The 9,898-nt window shown below is 40.7% G+C and overlaps 1 pseudogene; it reads right to left on the bottom strand.

Moving 5' to 3' along the window:
* Nucleotides 1–7,171: 7,171 nt before the first annotated feature.
* On the bottom strand, nt 7,172–7,848 carry LOC143379911 (ribosomal RNA processing protein 36 homolog pseudogene; annotated as a pseudogene).
* Between the last annotated feature and the right edge of the window lie 2,050 nt (nt 7,849–9,898).

Genomic DNA, 9,898 nt, shown 5'->3' on the forward strand with positions numbered 1-9,898 from the left:
AGGCAGCGATGGCCAATGAAAATCCTATGTGAAGTGCAAGGGTCACTTAAAATTTTCTAATATTCACTTTAAAAATTTAAAAGAGAGAGTAATGTCATAAATGAATATATCCAGAATATTATCCAGATTATTATCATTATGTTCATGTAGCCCCAAAAGAATGTGGGCAGGAATTTTTTTTTTTTTTTTTTTTTTTTTGCAGAGATCTCACTGTGGTTTGAAGTTTCCTCTTTCTTGTAAATGCCAGGTTTACAGACAAATGTTTGTAACAGACTCTGTCTCAAGAGAGCTTGTTGTACAAAAGTTATTATTTGTTTTTCTTGGGAAAAACCTGTGAAACCTGTCTGTGCTAAAAATATCAGAAACAGAGTAACTGTTATATAAACACCCATGGAGGATAAATTTCACATTATTTCCCTGAATTCATAGATTTTTCAGCCTTAGCTCCTCTGGACAACTAAAGCTTAAATAAACCTGCTTCCTACAAATTCCTTGGGAGTCTGACCTCAACTATCCTACATCAATGTCACATGTATAAAATTACTAATGAAGATTATGTATTTTTGGAACTATATCCCAAAACTCACTGGGTTTAAATCTTCCAGGATATCTCATATTGGACAAGAGAGCCTCAGGCTACAACTAATTGAAGGCAAAGTTTCCTCTTAGAAGAGTGATTTAGCCCCGCAGGGGAACATGTGTGATGAACCTCACATACAAGGTGATTTCAACATATGAATTCTATGTCTGCATAGTATTCACGAGTGGAAATAATATAATGACAATTACTGTGCAATTTCATTAAACTTTCCTGATTTTAATGCCATATTGCAGCAAACACATTCAGATTTGACTATTATAGGTCCTCTGTCCTCTGAAACAAAGAGCCTGGTCCCTGTTTTTTTTTATTATTTTTTAGTTGTAGGTGGAAATACAATCTTTATTTCATTTTTTTTTTAATGTGGTGCTGAGGATTGAATCCAGTGCCTCACGTGTGCTAGGCAAGCACGCTACTACTGAGCCACAACCCCAACCCTGGTCCCTTATTTTTTATGCCATAAGTGATGGACACAGTTCCTTAATAATATTTCTCCTCAGACCCAATATCCCAGGGAGACAGTGCCTGAGTGAGGACAGGGAAGTGTCCAAAGCAGGTCATTCTTTCCCACTGGAAGGTTGTCACAGCTCCAATCCCATTGCAGCTATCAGACAGCAAACAAAGGAAAATGGGGTCCCAGGAAGTGGGGGGCACATGGCTTCAGATCTGTCCACAGGCTTGACTCTATTGTTTCAAACATGAAATGAATACTTTTTATTTGACAATTTGGCCTTAGACCTAATGGCCAGGCTATGATGTCTGTTTCATCCTGTGGTCAAAGCCCCACAGCTAATTAGCTGGACTGGGACTCAGCATGAGCTGTACCTTGTTCCAAATCCAAAACCCCTCCACCAGAAAAAGGAACTCATGCAACATTTCTGATTCTCATCAGACTTGGAATATGACAACTTTTTTTTTTAAAAGCAGCATTTGTGATTATATGTATATAAAATACAGTACTATGTATTACATACCAAAACACAAAGAGAACTTTCTCATATATCTGAGTCATTATGAGACTCCAATTCCAGGATCCAGGGAATCTTGGTTCAGCTTACATCAAGGGCAAACACCAGCTAGAATTAATATCAATTCCCCTTTGCAAATAAAAATGTAGGCTGATTTTGAAAATGTGGTAGATTAAATCAGGGTTTATGAATTATTCAATAGGCTACTCTAGTGGGATGTAAAGGACCACCAAGTCCTATGATTTCAAAACATAGATGGACATGAACTGTAGAGAAATGCAGCAAAGATCTTCTTTATTATAGGCATAGAATAAGAGAAGGGCAAGGGGACCTGTGATTATTGGCAGTGCTATGAATTATCTGATATTAGTATTTGGAGTTCAGACAAGGAAAATTCAACATGTTGTATTTGGGCATGTGGATGGCATTAGTCCATAAAGAAAAGGTTATAGTAAACTTGCAAAAGAAAACTGGTGTGAGTGGCAGATAGTGATGAAACAATTATTATCTGCAAGGTGTCTTCCAGAGTTTTGTCCATGATGGAGCCACAGCACATATGTGTTTAATAGTCTCCATGAGGATCTTCATCCAACTAAGTCCTCCAAGAACATCTTCAATACAGGGAAAACAGGCTTCTACATATCAAAAGGCTTCTTGGCAATAGGCATCCCAACTGAGAACTGCCCAGACAGGACTGTATGAAATTCCTTCAAACCTGCTCCTGTAAGAAGAAAACCTCTCTCCTCCATATTTAGAAGTGAGCACCTAGAGAAAACATTCCAGGAGGACTTTTTGACACAATGTCTTGTCTTTTTTGTTGTTGTTGTTGTTGTTATGGGAAGTCTTTAGAAACAGAGCTGTCAACCCAGGTTCCTCCTAGGGACAAATGCTTGGAGACTACAGGTACAACAGAGCACATCATAGGACCCAGAATTTGACTAAGGGAATAACAAACCTAAATGGCTGAGAGTCAACTGAAAGATGACTCAAGCTGATCAGCTGGGAAATTGGAAATTAATGAAACATTGTTATTTTATTTGCCACAAGGATGACAGAACAGCCAAAATAAAAACTATGCCAATACCCAGAAAATACTGGCTTCAGAGAAATGGCTACAGTCAGAGATTTCTGGTGGCAATCTAAGAGCTGCAGCTTCAATGTGATCATGCTCTGCTTGTAGCTACTGCAGTGTTACATGTCATGTTCTTTCAATCAGTATTCCATTTCCGCAAATTCTATCCTCATTAGGAAACCAGTTTGTTATCAGATAAATTGTGTCCCCTCCCCAAATCTCATGTTGATGTTCTAACTACCCAGTACCTCAGACTGTGACTCTATTTGCACATATGTTGCTTAAAGACATAATTATTGTTAGTCCAGTTATTTGGTGTGGGGTCTAATCCATAAAGCCACTTGGCCCACTTATAAGAAGTGAAAATAAGGACATGGATAAGCATAGAAAAATGTTGTGCAAGCAGAGACAGAAGATGGCAATCTACATGTCAAAGTGTGGGCCTCAAAAGAAATCATTCCAACAAGGATGTTGATGTATAGCCTCTGAAATTAGGACAAAATAAATTATTGTCCTGAAGCCTACAATTGTGGCAGTGTCTTATGACAGCCCTATGAAACAGATGTAGCCCTCTAGGACACACAAACACTGTCCCTGCTGCATGGCGGAATGAAGGTGTACTTGTATCACATCACCTTCCACCAACATTGAAAGGCTAAACTGCTGCAAGAAATGACATTTCTTACTGGAATATTCAGAAGGCAAGTGAGGACACACAGCTTCTTACCTGGTGGAACCATAGTGTTATTGTTATGCAGCAGGCTATACGGGCAATGACCAAACAGACTCCATGTTACCCTGAGACTCCATATCATGTAAGAATGATTCTCCTATGGGAAAAACCTGTCTCTGTGCCCATTAATGGTTACCTAGACAGCATACTTGGCAACACAAAATGGCAATTCTTATACAATGTAAAATTGTTCTCTTTGGTTCCCATTTTTCTTGGGCAATGTACCCTGTCAGAGATTGATTGTCTGGATGTTAGTAACCATTCTCTAACTTGTACTCCATTAGGGTCATTGTGATCCACTTCCCTTCTGCTTGCTTGCTGCTATGCCAACCTGGAAAGTCCCATGGGAAATACCAATGTACCCATTGCATTGTTTTTGCTAACTGCTCGTTTCAGTTTCTGTACCCCACTTGCTTGCAGTTACATCGGCTTGGAGAGGGGTTTTGTGGTTTTTCACTTAAATACCCTAGAATGTTGAAGCTCTAGGCTATTTTCTACAGACACAACTTGGTTCTGTAAGAAGCAGTCCCAGCCAGTCAGAATACAGACTCTTCAATTTGGACAAAACTGGGACTTGGTGTGTTTTCTCAGCAAACTGCCCCACAACAGTGTGTTTTGTGGTAGGGCATAGTTCCAAAAAAAATATGTAGCAAAGTTTAACCTCCTTTGTGTTATCCTCACTCCTCTTCATGTAAATACTGTCCTGGTAAGGCTGTTATTATAAGTCTTGTAGAAGGACTAGACGCACAGTAGAGTCAACTGCTACATGGGCTACCTGGGGCTGGAAACTAAAGCAAAATCTAGTAACAGTAAAAAAAAAATACCCATTGCCCAGTACGAATTGAAAGTTATGTCAAATGCTTTCTCTGTTATTTCTACAAGTATGTGATCTGAAGCTTTATACCTACTGGGTTGCACGAGGCAGTAAATACAGTCCAGATACCTTTGGGAATGAAAATGTAGGTCATTCAAGTGGTAAAGTGCTAGAACAAAGCTGAGAGAAGTCTCTATACTTGGGTATTTGTACTAACTCTATCCTGGCCATCTCAAGTACCTGCCTGTGAATACACTTCTCCAGAAGGGTCATCAAACCTCATACCAGAGATATTATTGTTGGTTATGTGGTGTACTTGATTTTTTTCTCAAGGAAACAGAGTTAATAAATGGCTTCCTGATGATCTGTATGGAACTCTGCAAAGAGATCTCCTGACATCCAGTACAACCTGTAACACTGACCACTCTGGCAGGTACCACAGGGAATGCTTCCCTTGAAAAATTGTACACCAAGATCTGGAATATATAAATATAAATATACACCTCCATCCAGGGGTAACACCAAATTATAGAGTAATGTCCCTAGATAAATAGCTCAGTAGAAAAATTATGACTCAATGCCTAAATACCCAACCTGGCTAGCCATGCATGCCCAGTGGTACTAATATGAAAGACTGCCAGAGTTCTAATATCTATCTAATAAGGTCCTCTACAATTCCCCTCTACACACCCCCACATACATGTAAGGGGAAGGTGAAAGACTTCTCACATGTGCTCACAGAAAGGGCTTTTCTGGACTGCCCTCTTTTACCTGTGGGTGCTTCCTGATGAATGGACATAGGGTCTTGTGTTTGGCTTTGTCAACATCTGTAAATGCTCCCACTCTGAACATTTTTGTGGCTACAACCTTGGAACTTTTGGACACATCAAGAAACAGATTTCTCTCTTGAGCACCTTCCTTCAAATGAACTGGATAAGGGACAGTTTCTAGAATGTGTGCCTGGTTAAAAGATTTCTAATGCCAAAAACTTTAGGCCACTTCTTCAAAATTTATTTCAGTGAACCTCTTCCAATAATTAGGCCTCCCCAAGCACTCCTAGGGGTACTGACTGTTCATCTTCTCAACTGTATAAAAGTATGCAAACACAGATGGACTTTCAAGTTCTTTGGACAGTTATCAATGCAGCCACGGGCCTTAGTTTAAGATTTGGCTTCAGAATTTACATTTTATTACCATTCCTGTGACCCTAGAGAAGTGATCATGCTTTTCAGGCTTTATACACACACACACACACACACACACACACACACACACACACAATGGGGATCACATTGGCATATACTTCTTGGAAGATCATAAAATGTAAATGAAATTAAGCTCATTCAATTTACATTTTGGTGTCAACCATAGAAAACCCTGAAACTCTGACATGAGAATAACAATGGGTGAGAGATACCAGAGGACAACCTCTAGGAGGCCTGAATTCCAGCAGATCTTGTGCAGGTCCTTCTCTTCTGGGACTAACTGCACTCTGCATCAGCAACATGCTTTTTGAAATCAAATGAACCTCACATGTGGTTCATTTCTGACAATAAACCTTGCCCTGTTATCCTGCTATGTTTAGAATTAGATGGATGTATGGCCCAGCACACCAAGTGGGTCCCAACGCTAGGCAGTTAGTGACTCGATTCTTTTTTTTTTAATATTTATTTTTTAGTTATAGGTGGACACAATGTCTTTATTTTATTTTTATGTGGTGCTGAAGATCAAACCCAGTGCCTCACACATGCTGGGCTAACACTCTACCTCTGAGCCACAACCCTAGCCCATACAGAATATTTTTAATGACTAGACTTTATCCCTATCTTCTTCCCTCCAATTTGGATCTTCTCTCCAGCATTATCAGTAGTTCTGATAGTTAGATAGTTTTCTGCTTTTAACCAGCCAGAATCCATTCATTGACTTAAAAAAAAAAAAAAGATTGACACATATGACACCAGGGACCCTGTAGCACTCTCCTGGCAAGGCAAACTATACTGGTAGCTATGATCCTAGGCTTACAATCAGGGGAGAGGAGCATTTCAGCTTCCATTTCTATCATCAGGACATCTTTCTCCCATTTCAGAGACATCAAGCAATAGATGTAGTTCTTTTTTTATTTTCCCTTTTGTGGTACCGGGGATTCTCTCCAACCAAGACACATTCCCAGTCCTACCCTACATTTTTCCTTGAAAATGGAGGATTGAACCCAAAGGCACTTTACCACTGAGTTAGGTCCCTGGCCCTGCCTTTTTTTTTTTTTTAAATTTTGAGACAGGCTCTTCCTAAGTGTTTAGTGCCTCAATAAACTGCTGATACTTTGAAGCTTTGAACTTTGATCCTCATACCTCAGCCTCCCCAGCAGTTGGGATTATAGGCATGTGCCACTGTGCCCAGTTCAGGAAAGTTTTATGTCTCTACCTCCTATTTCCTCTTACAGTCAAAACCAAGTAGTTCTGTGGGAGTGGCTGACCCTTTAAATAACTGTCATCTTTTCAGGACCCAGATTTAAGTAGGAAGAGAGTCTGATCTAACTTTTCACTTGTGGAAGGTGTCGGGTTGGTTGTTTATCCCTATAAATGTGGCCCACTAAACGAGTTCTAGGTGTTCTACAAAACAGTAAAATAATGAAAAATAACAGATATGTTTATGAAATGATTCCTATGTAAAGTCCCAGCCCTGTAGCCACAGACTTCATGGTCCCGATTCTTCAGTACCAGAATCACTGGTTTAAGACTAGGATGGAAGAAAGGCAGGAGGACATAATGAACCAAATCCAAATACAGGCAGTGTGACATAGCAGAAGGCTGAGCTATTCTTCTTGTCCTGCTCTAGGGGGAATCCAAGAGCCCTAATCTTCTGAGTTCAAGATTGGCTGTGATCTTTCTCTGCCCTTGAACAGCAAAGAACCAGGAGAATGAGCCCAGAGATCCATGCCTCCACAGATCTTTGTCTCTCTGGGCAGTGGCAGACAGATGACAGTTCTTCAATACTCTCTGCTCAAAGGGAGATATCTCTTGTCCTTGCCTGCATTTAGGTGCCTCTTTCGACTCAAGAAACTCTCCAGCTTCTTGCTGAGCTTCAGCTCTTTGAACTTCTCAGCTAGGACCAACTGATGCTGTTAGATTTCTTCAGGAAGTATGGTCGATGACCCTGCTGGGCTTGAGTCCGCCACTTCTGCTTCAGGGCCAGGCGAAGCTCCTGCTGTGCCATTTCTTGCTGTTCCATTCGCTGAAGCAGCTGCTGTAGTTTCTCAGGCTCCTCCCCTGAAAGGTGCTTCTTCAACTGTTTTTTCACAAACTCTTTCTCTTTGGCCCGATGTCATTTAAGAATTGATATGTTTTGTCAAACACCTCAGGATTATATTACCCTGACAGATCATCAAAGTGGGAGTCCTGGGCCACCTTTTTTACTGACTGGAACAACCTGACGTAAAAATGGCACTCGAACCTTGGCTGACATCTCCAGAGGCCTGTGCTTATCTGTAACACATGCATTTTGGACAGGTGGTCTAGAACATTGCTTCATAGTGCTGTTTCCAGCTACCAATTGTTCGTATGTCTTGGTTCCCACTTGGCTCTGCAATTTCAACAGTTCCTCAAATAACATGTCAGGTATACCGCTTGACAGGTCACGGGCCACGGCTCCAAGCTCCACGCCCCCGCCCTCCAGAGACCCGCACGGATGCCTGACCGCGGCCACCGCGGGCGGACCGTTCCCGCATCGCTCCCGCTCTTTCCGAGGACAAATGGTGCTGCTTCCAGTGACTCGATTCTTAATAATAGTGTGCAATGAAATTGAAGGGGTGCTACTTCTCTATCAGAAAATACAGTCCACTGCAACACAGCCCCCTAGGTTAGGTGGCTTAAGAACAACATCATTTTTAAAAAATAATTCTGGAGAATGGAGAAGGTGCAGTAATAAACATCTTTCTTACTAGAGACTCACATTGCTCTGATGGTCTTCTCTGGAACTCAAAGTATTATTTTCCCCATAAAATTAGAGTGCAGTGTGCTCTCAGTGGAGAAACAAGGCCAACACTTACTGAGCATGAAGTCATCCAGTTAAAGCTCATATGGGAAGACACTGAAGCTATATCTCCTCTTGTCCTTTTTTTTACACAGCATAGTTGAACTCATCTTAGTTTAAGGTAGATAGAATATAAAATATTACCCTGTCTTCCCTAATTCCTGAAAATCTTTTAATCCTCTTGTCCATTTGCTTGTCCCTGAGCATATGAATAAACATAAAAGATATCACTGCCCCATGGATGGTATACCTTCAAGCTTTGAATTTTTCCACTATCTACTTCCTTATTATCTTCTGCTTTTCTGCCCCCAACTTTGTGGTGCCAACCTTGGAAATTGTACTTGTGTTGTATATGCATGTATGGAGGTGTATATTGTGTGCTCATGAGTGGGTAAAGAGTGGAAAATGGCTCATGAAGAGAGACAGGGAAGGGATTTGTGGAAAGATAGGTGTTATCATTCCAAAATAAGCATTATGGGAGGGGGCAGAATCCTACTGAACTCTGCTCACCTGTGGTCTAGACCAGTCCCTTTCTTTGTCTAGGTCTCAGTTTCCTGATAATGCAACGAGGAGTTCTATGTGAACCAGCATATGTGTGTACTGAATGAGGACATGGTTGGGAGCTCCATAAATATTGCATGAGGTGCCAATGTGGGCCAGGCTTGCATGTGCAGTTTTACTGGCCTTCTGACATGGCTTTTGCAGATGTAAATGAGGCTTGGAACAGCCAGATCTCTTTTACAGCACCATACATTTATGCACAATGCACAAAGGTTTTGGCCCTTAGGGCAAATCCCATGCCACATCCAGACTCCTCCTGCTGTGAATAATAAGCAATAATTTGTAAGAAAAACCCAGGCAACCACAAAGAGGAAGGGAATGGATGAGTATCTATCTGATCAGCCATTTCAATGAAAGATACAAAATGACCCCGTGTATATGAAAATGTGCTCCACATCATTACTCATTAAACTCAATTTAAAATTGCAATGCAGGGCTGGGGATTTAGCTCAGGTAGTAAAGCACTTGTTTGGTGTAGGAATCTGGTTTCAATCCTCAGTGCCAGACACATTTAAAAGACAGATGACAATGTGAAAAAAAAAAATGCCATAGCTTAAAACAACCGATAAGAGTTATAAGGATGTAGAGCAATCTCTTTTACCCTTTATGATCTTCCAGAAAGTAGATGCCAATGTGATACCCATTGTTGGGGGGGGGGGAAGCTTCAAAAGCATGATAACTTCTCTAGGGTCACAGGAATGGTAAAAATAGTCACTTACACACAGCTATGCATTTAAATGGTCACAACCACTTTCAAAAACTCTGTGGTGGCATCTCTTGAGATGGAAATAGACTGTATTTGTTGATCAGAGGTCCTACCCTTAGGCATTTACCCAATGGAAATGCCAACCCTGTGTTCACCATGTGAAAGAATGTTCACAGCAGCATTACATACAAACTAGAAACAATTCAAATATGTATCAAAAATGAAAGGATAAATAAAATGATCTATATTATCTCTAAGTGGGAGGTCAAACAAAAATTAAAATAAAATGTCACCAAAAAGGATGTATGAAACTTGTGATTGCATTGTGGACTTCACTGAAACATTTGTTACAGAATTGGGGTCCAGATATCCTACATCCCAGGCCAGCCAGTCAACTCCACAGTGAGCACATGGTAT

This window comes from Callospermophilus lateralis, chromosome 14, assembly GCF_048772815.1.
Source record: "Callospermophilus lateralis isolate mCalLat2 chromosome 14, mCalLat2.hap1, whole genome shotgun sequence".
Classification (NCBI taxonomy): domain Eukaryota; kingdom Metazoa; phylum Chordata; class Mammalia; order Rodentia; family Sciuridae; genus Callospermophilus; species Callospermophilus lateralis.